Source organism: Pelodiscus sinensis, chromosome 14 (assembly GCF_052426305.1).
Source record: "Pelodiscus sinensis isolate ZL-2025 chromosome 14, ASM5242630v1, whole genome shotgun sequence".
NCBI classification, from domain to species: domain Eukaryota; kingdom Metazoa; phylum Chordata; order Testudines; family Trionychidae; genus Pelodiscus; species Pelodiscus sinensis.
In genome coordinates, this window is record NC_143065.1 from 28,409,835 (window position 1) to 28,422,395 (window position 12,561).

Sequence of the window (12,561 nt, forward strand, 5' to 3'; positions counted from 1 at the left end):
GGGGGTAAGATTTTGGTAAGTGGTCAAATGTGCAATTTTTTATAAAGCGGGTGCAGGGTCGGAGATGAAGGTTAGGTGTAGGAAGGAGCTCGGGGTAGGAGACTGGGTGCAGGAGAGAGTGTGGGGTCTGAGAGGGAGTTTAAGTGAAAGAGGGGGTTGTGATCTGGGGTAAGGGATTGGGGTGCAGAGTCAGGGAGGGAATTGTGATGTGGGGAAGAGGGAGGAGGGTACAGAGAGTTTGGGTGCTGACCTGAGACAGGGGACTGGAATGCGGGATATAGGGGCAGAAGAGGATTCTGAGGTGGGGGTGGGGGGTAGGAGGGAATGCAGGATCTGGGTGGGAGTTGAGTGCAGGAGAGAGTGGGGCACCAGAGGCAGGTTCTGGCCAGGAGGTGCTTACCTAAGCAGCTCCAGGGCAGCAGCACTCTCAAGCAGGCTTCCCTGCCTGCCAGCAGCCCCCAGCAGGCTGTTCCACATGGCTTTGGGGGAGGGGAGAAGGAGGCTTCACTCTCTGCACCCACCCCAGCAAAATCTCTTCGCTCCCATTGGCCTGAATGGCCAATGGGAACAGAGAGATTTTGCTGGGGACAGGGGCAGTGTGCAAAGCCTCCCTGCAGCACAGAGAGCCACAGGAAGCAGCTGGCTGTTTCGAGCGGTGTTGCTCCATGCTGCAGGTGTGGGCAGGTGAACTGTATTAAAAGGCTTGGCAGGCTGGATCCAGCCCGCGGGCCATATCTTGTCTGCCCCGATGTACAGTCACTGTGCTCAGCTCCTACACCACCCTCTCACCTCCGCCCATCCCTGTTGTTGGGGGTGTTGGAATGAGTCCGGAGTGAGTGCTCTGTCATATGGACACCACCCCGTGTTGGGAGGAAAAAGGGGGAACAGAGCAACAGTACTGCATCAGCTGTCAAAATCATTGTACCTCTGGCAGAAACAGTACCTCCCAGAGCGACCTGTGCAAAGGGGGAATTTATTTACTGCACTTAATGGTGTGCATGCATGCAGTATGTGCTCCCATCCACAGCTAAGCAAGTAGCTCCCTCCCCCACATCTTTCGGAGTGGCTTGTTGCACTAGCCCTGTGTTATAAAGGCTCATCTCTGGGATTATGTTGTCCTCCCTGCATATCCCCAGAGGGGCTGAGCCTAGCCTAACCTTTCTGGCCTAACCTCATCTACACTAACCCCTGCCACTGACCTAATCTATGTCACTTGAGCTATGCAGATAGCATAGCTGAAGTCAATGTACCTACTGTGGCATCTTGCGTACAGTAAGGTTGGCAGGCACTGCTCTCCCATTGACACTGGCTACTCTGCTCATCATGGCGGAGTACTGGCATCGATAGGAGAGTGCTCAGAGATTGATTTATTGCATCAAAGCAGACGCGATAAATCAATGGCAGATGGATTGATCGCTGCAGTAGTGGAGACAAGCCCTGATGAGATGAGCTTCTCCAAACAAAGATTTTAATTTTGTAATGCATGAGAGTCCGTTAGCTCATCTGAGTTGGTCTGACTATATTCCAGCATAGGAATTCTTTAGAGGTGCCCATTAGAGCCACAGGATCTGGGCACTCAGAATTGGTGGAAGTGACCTTTTCAAATGACATTCTTAGAAGTGATCGTCTCTGAAAGGTGGTATATCTGGGTTTGAGATCACAGCCTTTCCTATGTAATTCCTGACAGTATCACATCCAGGCAGGGGAATTCTTTTGAAAATGTAATGACATGGCAATGCCCACCAATTTTACCACAGTAACTTTTCCACGTTTGTATCAGTCGCTAAACATAAAGCAGTTTGTCAAACAACTTCATTTCACCTCATCCTCTGTTCTTGATGCCAGTTTGTGTGCCTGAAGCAATGGCTTTTTGCTTATTTCCAAAAATAGTTCAGCAACTTTGAAGATTACTTTGGTGTTAATTACAGTTGAGGCCAGTTTGGTTTACATTCCCCAATAATTATTAGCAGGAATTCATATGGATACTATAAACCATTTCCCGCTAGTCTGTACATTGCTTGTTATTGCAAACGTATGTATATCAAGGAATCATCACACTCTTTGATCTGTGAAGTACAGCGAGGGTGAAACAGGCAAATACTATCCAAATATTGCTAAGCAGATAAGGGGGTGTAGACAGCCAAACAGACATCATTGCATTATCTCGGACACCCTGGACAGAAGGAGCAACAGGAAGTAGCCACTTTCTGTGCACTATTTTCTGGCTATTTTCCAGCGGTAATGCTAATGGTCATTGCCAGCAGATGGGCAGGGCAAAGGTGAGGCAACAATTCATCGAAGTCAAACTTCCAGACCTGTTTGGAGAGTAGTGTGAAGGGACTGCTATGTTACATATGTTCGAAGAAATCAGTAGGATTTCCCTGCTATCTCTGGATGTTTTTATGGTTCAAAATCCAAAATCCCTATCTCTTCTGTAAGCCTGCAAATATATTTCCTTTTGAACGGATGATGACTCTTCTGTAGCTCACGGCATCACGTTTATCAAATCACTTTCTTCTCCCATGGAGTTTTTTCCATGTGAGGGATCATGGAATCATAAAATATAGGGTGGGAAAGGATCTCAAGAGGTTATCTAGTCTACTCCCTGCACTGAAGCAGGACCAAGTAATCCCGCACCATTCCTGACAGGTGTTTGTCTAAACTGTTCTAAAAATCTCCAGAAGTGAAAATACTCCATCTGAGGCCTCACCAATGCTGAGGAGAATGGACCAATTGCTTCCTGTGTCTTCAGTACAATACTTCTGGTTACCGTGCCTCACAATATTTGCCTTTTTTTTTACAACTGCATCATACTGTTGGCTCATATTCAGTTTGTAATCTACTAAAACCCTCAGATCCTTTAGCTCATAGAAATTAGGAATGAGGAGACCTATTACATATTTTAGGCTGTTTCTTGCCAATTCAGGATTATTCCCTTAAAAATAGAACATAGACTAAGTGGGACATACACGGACGCATTTAAAAGACACATCTTTAGAATTCATATAGATGTACATAAAAACAGCCATACTGGGTCAGACCAATGGCCCATCTAGTCCAGTACCCTATCTTCTGACAATGACCAATTCCAGATGCTTCAGAAGGAATGAACAGAACAGGTCAATTATCAAGTGATCTGTCCCTCTGTCATCCACTCCCAATCTCTGGAAATTTAGAGGTTTAGGACACCCAGATGATGGAGTTGCTTCTCTGGTCATCTTGGGTATTAGCCATTGATAATACCTGTCCTCCATGAACTTTTTTGAACCATTATCCTTATGCACTTATCAAAATCTTGTGGCAATGAGTTCCACAGGATGAATACATTGTGTGTATGGTGTGAAGTAGGGTGATACAGCCATTTACCTCTCTCCATTCTGAAAACAGATCCTTTATTCCTACCCTTTGTTTCCTGTCTTTTAACAAGCTACTGGTACTTTCTCCTTGACCTATGAATGCTTACTTTGCTTAAGAGCCTTTAGGGAAGGACTGTGTCAAAGACTTTCTGAAAGTCTAAGTACATTGTATCCAGAGGATCACCCTTCTCTATGTTTGTTAACCCTTTTCCACCCCCCAAAGAAGACTGGTGAGTCAGTGTTTCCCTTTACGAAAGACATGTTGACTCTTCCCCAACAAATCATGTTCATCTACATGTCTGATAATTCTGTCCTTTTGTATAATTTCAAACAATTTGCCTGGCACTGAAGTTAGACTTATTAGTCTGTGATTGCCAGGATCGCATCTGGAGACTTTTTAAAAACATTGGCATCATATTAGCTATCCTCCAGTCATCTGGTACAGAAGCTGATTTGAATGATAAGTTGCATAAAAAATGAATAGTGTTTCAATTTCATATTTAAATTCCTTCACAACTCTTGGGTAAATACCATTTGGTCCTCATGAATTATTACTGTTTTATATATCAATTTGTTCCAAAACCACCTCTACTGAAACCTCAGTTTGGGTAAAGGCATCAGATTTTTTTCATCAATAAAGAACGGATCAAGTATGGGAATCATATACCCTGCTGAGCAAATACCTCATTTAGCTTTTCTACAATGGCCTTGTCGCCCTTGAGTGATTCTTTATCATCTCAGTCTTCCAGTGGCCCTACTGATTCATTGGCAAGCTTACTGCTTCTGGTGTACTTAAAGAAAATTTACTGTTAAGTTTTGTGTCTTTGGCTAGTTGCTCTTCAAATTATTTTTTGGTATTATACTCCACTTGCCAGAGTTCAGAATCTTTCTATTTTCCTCCCTAAAATTAGACTTCCAGTTTTTAAAGGATGCCTTTTTGCCTCTAACCACTTCTTTTACTCTCTTGTTTAGCCATTTTTTTTGGTCCTTTCACTGTGCTTTTTAAAACCTGAAATATACATTTAAGCCTCTATTAATGATTTTTTTTTAAGTTTCCCTGAGGCTTGAAGGCATTTTACTGTTGTGGCTACCTTTTAAATTTCATTTAACTAGCTTCTTCATTTTTTGTGTTGTTCTTCTTTGTGAAGTTAAATGCTACTCTGGTAGGCTTCTTTGGTATTTTCCCTCCGACAAGGATGTTGATTTTAATTATATTATAATCATTATTACCAAGTGATTCAGCTATATTCATCTCTTGGACCAGATTCAGTGCTTCACTTAAGACTAAATCTCTCCACCGGTGGGTTTCAGGACTAACGTATCTAAGAATTAGTCATTAATGATGTCTAGAAACTTATATTCCTGTAGTGACCTGTATCCAGTCTATATGGGAATAATTGAAATCCCCCATTATGACTGAGTTTTCTATTTTTATAGCGTCTCTATTCTCTCAGAGAATTTCACAATCATGATCACCATCTTGGTCAGGTGGTTCGAATAGATACTGGAACTAGGGATGCTAGAGGCATTGCAGCATCCCCTAGATTGAAGTGATTTCTGTTATATACAGAGTTTACAGTTTTGTTCAGTGGCTCTCAGCACTCTCATCATAAAAATTGTTCCAGCACCCATGGTGGTTGGCAGTATATTCCTACTGTTGTACTCTTATAAGGCCACGTCCAGACTACAGAGAAGATCAACGCAGTAGCAGACAATCTTCTGGCATTTGACTTAGCAGGTGATGGTCTACTAAAGACCTGTAAAATCTAACACTGAGGGCACCCCATCGATGCCTTAACTCCTGCTCCTCGCGAGGAGTAAGGGAAGTCAATGGGAGTGTTTCTCTTATTGACCCACTGCTGTGATGATGATGCTAAAGCCCAGTTTAAGGTACATCAACTCCAACTATGTTTGTTTACATAGCTGGAATTGCATTCCTTAAGCTGACCTTCAGCTGTAGTGTAGACCTGGCCATATTATTCAAGCATGAACAAATGTGGCATAAACTTATTTTTGACTTGGCCATAACCCAACTTGAATTCTCTCACAATCAATTTTTAAAAATTGCTCCTAGTGTAAGACTTTGTTAGCCAAGTTTTATCGAAGGCAAATATTTACAGTTGTATTTTACTACCCAGAGAATAGGAGTTTACAATAGAAACACCAACCACCCATGAACTGATGTGAATGGCATTACTATAATTGAATTACACTTCTTTTCCTTTCTTCCACAATGTCTGAAATGCTATGTACGTGCATTATGAGACACAACTATCGTACCACTGTTTCAGTCAGTGGTAAATGAATTCATTCACTATCCAATTACATTTTGAGGGTGTTCACTTCAACAGGCTGACTACTTTGCTAATTTATCAGCTAATCACTACAAACACACTTGGCCTCAATTCAGAGACTGTTGAGTCCTGAGCCTCATGCTGGGACTAATAGTACTGAAAAACCTGACATAATTCTGCATAATGAAATTAGTACAATCCTGTCACACACAGCTGGGAATATCTTGGAACAAATGTTTGTCCAAGGTCACATGCACACAAGAAAAGTTTGATATTCTTAGTAACATTTCATCATGTCATTGCTTAAGGACTGTAAATAAAACCCCACGACAGGATGGAAAAGCCAATTTTCTTACAAACAGAACAGTCTTGCGAAATTGTACTCGTGCACTGACTCAGAGAGGTGTTTTTTTCATTGGGTGAGTAAAGCATACGGTCATTGTGATGAATGTAGACTTGTAGACATTGTGCCGGGGCTGGTCTATTTTCCACAGCGTGAAGAATGGCTTTGTAGTAAGGCGCACCACTGTAACTTAGGAGATCTATGCTTAGTTCCTGACTCTAGTACAGATTTCCTTTGAGATCTTGAGCAAAGCATTTCCATTTCCCACCTGTAAACTAGAGATAAATAAAGGATGTGAAAAAGCAGAATGTCTGTCTCGTTTATTTAAATTATAAGCTCTTCAGAGCAAGGAGTTTTTTACTAGATGTTTGTTCAGGGCCTAGCAAAATGGACCCTTTATCTCATTTGTGGTCTTTATATTGCTGTAGCAATGAAATAATGATTAACCTTGCAAGGCTACAAGAGTACTATTAACTGCATTAATAAAGATAGCTATTGTGACTTTGTTTGAAATAGTTCTATTTATCGGGTACATTTTAAAGGGGTAGAGCTGTAGCAAATGTTCTATCTGAGAACATGATATGGTCCATATGAACACTCATATTAAATGCTGGACTGCCAACCAGTCCACATTTTTTCTGGAGGAATAGGGGTGCAAAGCCATACACTTAGATTTTAACAACAAGAGAAAAGATGTACCCAAAAAGGAAAGCAAGCTTTGGTAAGCCTCATCCTCCTTCAACAATTAAACCACTAAATGAAACAACTAAAGTGATAACATTAGGAACAACAGATTGTTTAAAAAAAAAAAGGAAATGACAGGATGAGATGTAGCAAATGTGCTGTAAGGTGCTTGAGCAGAGAGTTAAAGGAACAGTTGCTTAACTTTTCAAATTAGTGGAAAAAACACATTCTGCTCTCCAGCACCTGTAGAATATTCATCCTGCTGAAGCGTTTCTGAGTCATCTGTGCCTTCTGTCCCAGGTTGTTGAATCCAACAGCGGCTTAAGAGCTGACCATGTTTGTTTCTAACCATTGAATTGTTTGAAAGTGTTTCCTTAGATTTCTGGAAGATGATGAGATGATCAGTCAGGAGATGGTGATGTGAGAGAACAGACAAACACAACAGTAGCCATAAAAAGAGATAAGATGTAGCAGCTCTGAATGGTCCCCATTGACTTCAGTGGGCATTGGATCTGGTTCTAAGGAGAAGGGAAAGCACACTGACCTATTTTCTCTCAAAGCAGTGGTTATTAAAGGTCCCCCGTTGTTCATTTCTTTTCACTGGGGTGTTTAAAAGATGGTCAAATTATAAAGATTTTCTTTTAAAAAAAAATGGCTGGCAGCTGTTTTACAGATGTAGTGAACACCGAAGAAATGACCTAGCAGAAATGTATTGGTATCATTTGCCATTAATGGAATCTTGCAGGCAACTAATGTGCTTACTGTTTTTGTGGCCTACTCACTGAAACCATCACAGACGGGTATACAATAAAATTACAAATGAACGTAGCACAATACTGCTAATGCCACTGAGACCGCCAAGTCACTTAGAAATTTTATTTTGCTTTTCTATGCTTCTTAAAACCAGGAAATAGCTCAGAACATGAAAAACTACGTGGCATTAGGAAATGTCTCTGTTAATGCCTCTTTGCATGTTTAGGTATCCTTTAGGTAATGCATGGGCCATTTGCTATTCTCTTGAAAGGTAACGTTTATTCTTAAAGAGCATGCATTTACTTGTGCATGGTATAAGCTCCCACCTTTTCACAGCTATTAGTTACAGTAACACCTGCTAAGTGCTCTCTGAACTTTTGGGGTGCATTTGAGGAAACATGGTCCCTGATCCTGGAACTCCACAATCTAAGGAATTCAATATAACCTGTCCCTCTCTGCACTGCTTCCCTCAGCTCCTATTGGCTGGGAATGGCGATCCACAACCAATGGGAGATGCAATCACCCATACCTGTGGAAGTGCAAGTAAACAAAGTGTCTCACAGGTAGCTAGTAGATTGCCCTTACAAGCGGCAACCTAGAGTTTAAAACCCCCTGGCTTAAGCAGTATCTTCTTTATGGCAGCTACAGTATTTAGGAAATTATATAGAGACTAAACAGAGTTTTTATATACCTCGGGGAAAATAATCTAACGAAATTTCATTCGAGTTCATTTTAGCTAAGATCAAATATAGTATTAGTCTGATACGATTCCTGTTGGAAGCACCATATCTTGCCTTTACAGGGAGGTGTACTCAGTGCTTTTAGCTATTTTCCATCTCTCAGTAAGAGATGACAGACAGGAAGCATTGCAAGTTCTTTCCTAGCCTTCAGTCAGGAGGATGGAAGTAGAAGTGGGGGGAATGATTTGGCGAAGGAATCAATGAGAAGAAGGTAGACATTTGGCATAGAAAAAAATAAATATTTATAGTAAGTAGTTGAATTATATAATTGAGTCACAAGGATAATGCATCTGCATCTTGTAAATTACTGGAAAGTACTTTTTAGAAAATAAATCCATTCCATATTGATAAATTGCAGAATCCTAATGTAGCCCAGTCCACTGACTGTTCTTATAGCCAAGGAGCCCTTGGCCCCTTCCGCATTATTTCACATAGGGTTGCAGCGACAAGTTTCTAATTCAACATCTGAACTCTAGATAAGCCTATACAACCTTCCTTGTGCTCTGGGGTCATCTGCACCATGGCCCCAGAAATCAGTGGAATTTAAACATTTGCTTAAGTGCTTAACTGAATCAGGGCCAATAAATCTACTAGGTTAGGGAACCAAATTGTAACTCATGTTTACATGAAAGCTCCATCTCGTGTTGTACATAGTTTCCTCCCCTCCCCTGCCCCCATCTTATTTTAATTTTGACCCATTACTCTAATCTTGTTGTGGCCAAAGCTGCAGCAGTTTGGAGAATATGGTTAGGTCCCATCTATACATTGAGACAGAAACTTGATTTAACTTTTTTTTGGGGGGGGGAGCAGCTGTGTGTGTTTGTAATAGTGGGCTCAGGGGGTTTTAACCTACTCAGCCTTGTCAGGAAAGACTGCAGAACATCATCATTCTAATAATTGGTATAATAAAATCTCCCTGTTCCAGTGATGTTCACGGCCCATTTCCAAATGTGTGAAATTGTTTTAATAAAATGCAGACGCGTGGATAACATTTGAGGAGAACGAAGGTTAGATGTTACTTTGATTAGCAGACTCATTGACTGTCTTGGTTGACTTTCATCCGTACCATTATGTGTATCAGGAAGACAATATATCTTCTACAGAAGGAAGAAAAAAAAGATGTTGCCTAAAGAACCTCCTCAAACTGTCTGGTATTTATGGATGTCTGCCAGAAAATAGCTTCTGATCCACATACTGTAACTATATACTCGCCTAAATTCTTGAGAAGATAATCAGATGTCCCACTATGCCTGGGATTGTCTAAGAGATTGCTGACCTTCTCACTTTTTTTCAGTAGAGGAGCGGGAGTGTGTGGTGGGAAAATGATGGCTCCTGCTGACTTCTCCTACAATATAAATGCTCTGCTTTTAATGGAAACGTTCCAGAAAACAGCTTATGTAGAGCCCAAGTTCCTTAAAAGAAGAGCTGAAAATACCAGATGCTCTGATTTGTCTTGGATTTTCTCATAGTTGCTAACATTGGTGTTCTGCTTAGAGGAGGCTTAGCCAAATAAGAGCTGGATTATGCCTCCCTAAATCCTCATGCAGATACCACCTTCCCTTCCCTTCCCTTCCCTTCCCTTCCCTTCCCTTCCCTTCCCTTCCCTGATTAAAACTAATAGGCCAGCAGGCAGCACTCTCTGTGCTTAGATTGCACAGAGAGTCGTGCAAGAGGAGAGCTGAGTGTAGTGAAGTAGAATGGAGTTGTACCAGTCTCCCAGCACATCCTGTCTCGCTCAGGGCCGGCCCAAGCCATTCTTGCGCCCCTGGCAGCGGGTGCGTGGCACATGCATGGCCCCGCCCTGGGCATGTGGCACCAGATTGATGTATATGGGGCACCGCCATGCCCCTTACCACTTCAGTCAGGTGCCCCCCATAGGTTGGCCCACTGGGCAGCTGCCTGGCTAGCCCCCCCTCTTAATCCGGCCCACTCTCACTCCTGACATACGTGCTATTCTGATGAGGCCATGTCTTCACTGAGCGGAAGATTGATGCTGCCGCGATCGATCTCCTGGCGTTTGTTTTAACGGGTCTAGTTAAGACACACTAAAGTGAACTCAAAGAGTTCCCCTGTGGATAGCTGTTAGCAGGGGCTCTGGGGCTCATGCCCAGGTAGGCCTCCACCATGCAGAACCCTGAGGCTGGCAACAGAAAACCCTGGGCTGGTGCCTACGACCCTGGGGCTGCTGGCAGGCTAGTTCTACCTATCACTAGTAATACTGATTGGTGTAGTTTACACACCTCTGAATCCTCCATCACAGAATTTTCTGCCGTTTCCCTAATTAGTGACAGTGAAGCAGGTGGGGGTATGTGTATGTATTTAATTTGTGTCTCAGTTCAGTGAATTTGTATCTGAGGGTGTCTTCAGAAGACATATAAAAGACATGCCTATGTCCAGAGTCTCACATGCACTTCAGAGACGGTTTCAAAATCTGATCTTTTTAATGTGCTTACATGGTTCAGGGTAATGTTGCCAAGTCACCATTTTTTGCACAAGGGATTTGGGCTGGAGTCAGTCTTACAATGGCAGAGAAGTTTCAGCCTTCTAGTGCATGAGCGCTCTCGGATTGGCTGTCTGATCCATTTCCCCTCTCATGGCAGAGCTCTCTTCTCTCCACAGCTCCAACAGCGTCTAATAATTGGATTTTGCAAACTACAGCTTTGGTTGTAATTCTGTAGTCTCTGCAGCCACCTAGTGGGCAGACCAGGCCTATTCATTGAGGATAGTACTAAAGAAGAGGAGGAGGATGTATTGGCAGAACCAAACCAAAATTCCCAACTTTATTTCCTTGCCACAGTGACCTGAGTTTGGTCCGGATCATGAAGGTGAGTACCCTTGTCATATAGGTCAGTATGTATTATGGTAATTACTGTTATCATAAGCATCTGATACCTGTTTCCCCCATTGTGGTACATTGAATCTTGAACCTCAGTCATTACTCTTGAGCTAAACCTTTGAGAGGCCTCGGAAAGCTTAGCTATTTATTTGAAATTGATCCAAACCCCACCTAAGTAATACATTTTCAGGTATGTCTTCTCCTTCCCCTGCTCTGACACATCCTTCTTCCTCCTTTCCTTCCAGTGGAGCCAGATTCTTTTGATGCATGCATCCCACCTTCTAAGTGCTGCTTCCCCATCACCCCACCCTCTCCCACAAACCTTGCTCATACTTTCACTCCTAATCCCGTTACAGGATAGGTTTAAGATAAGGCCTGGGTCCAACAGCCAAAGCCAATAAAAACAAGCATTCTGGAATGTGTAGCCCTCCCTGATGATCATATGACTACGGTCTACAAAAAGGTCTGCAAGGAAAAGGGACCAGCTTGTAAAACAACTGCTTGTTGCTAAGTACAGGCAAAGTCCCCAGGAGAGTCTGACTCTCCACAGGAGACCCAATGGGAAGGAGTTCTGGCTGTCATGCCTATCCCAGCGGTTCTCAAACTTCATTGCACTGTGACGACAAAAATTACCACAGACATGATCCCAGGAGAAGGGACCAAAGCCTGAGCCACCGATCCCTGCTGCTGCCCCTGTTGTGTGGGGCAAAGCCCGATCCCCCTCCACCCTGGGCAGGGGGGCCAAACCGAAGCCCAAGGGCTTCAGCCCCTTGTGGGGTTTGGGGTGAGGCTCTAACTTGAGTCCTGTTTCCTAGGTCTGAAGTTGAAGCCTGAGCCTCTCCTCCCAGGGCTGAAGTCCACAGGCTTGGGGTAGGGGCAGGGCCGGCCCATAACATTTTGGCTCCTGAGGCAGGGAGCTCAAATGATGCCCCCATGTCCCCTCGCTTGGGCCAGCAGCAGCAGACACAATTTTCTACACTCTGGGTCCTAGTGGTGCCCTCCCCCCACAGTCTGGCACCTGAGGTAGCCGCCTCAGTTTACCCCATTGTAAGGCCAGCCCTGGGTAGGGCCCAGAGCCTTCACCAAGTCTAATGCCAGCCCTGACAACTCCACTTTGAGGTCCCAACCCAGGATTTGAGAACCATTGGTCTATCCTAAAAAGGAGCCTTAGTAATGGGTGGTGACCAGAAATTGAGAGAGGGCTGAGGAGCAGACACAGAGTGCTCACAAGCAGAGCACTGTGGGAAGTGGTCCAGGGAAAAGGAAAAGCTAGGCAGCACGGAGAACGATTGTTGACAGCCTCCCAAGTGTAGCGGGTCTCTGGCTGCCCCAAAATAGGAGAAAAATGCTTTTTAGCTAAGCCACTGGTGTATGAGCGATTGATGCAAGGAATGCATTGCATGCCCTGCATCCCTGACTCGCTGTATGTTGTCCAGCTAGACAATTCCATATGACCCTCCCCCCCCCCATGGAAAAGGATCTACAAAATGGCATCCTCTGTACAGAATGACCTCACAGGCATCATCAGTGTCTGCATTTTGCAAAGATGTGATCC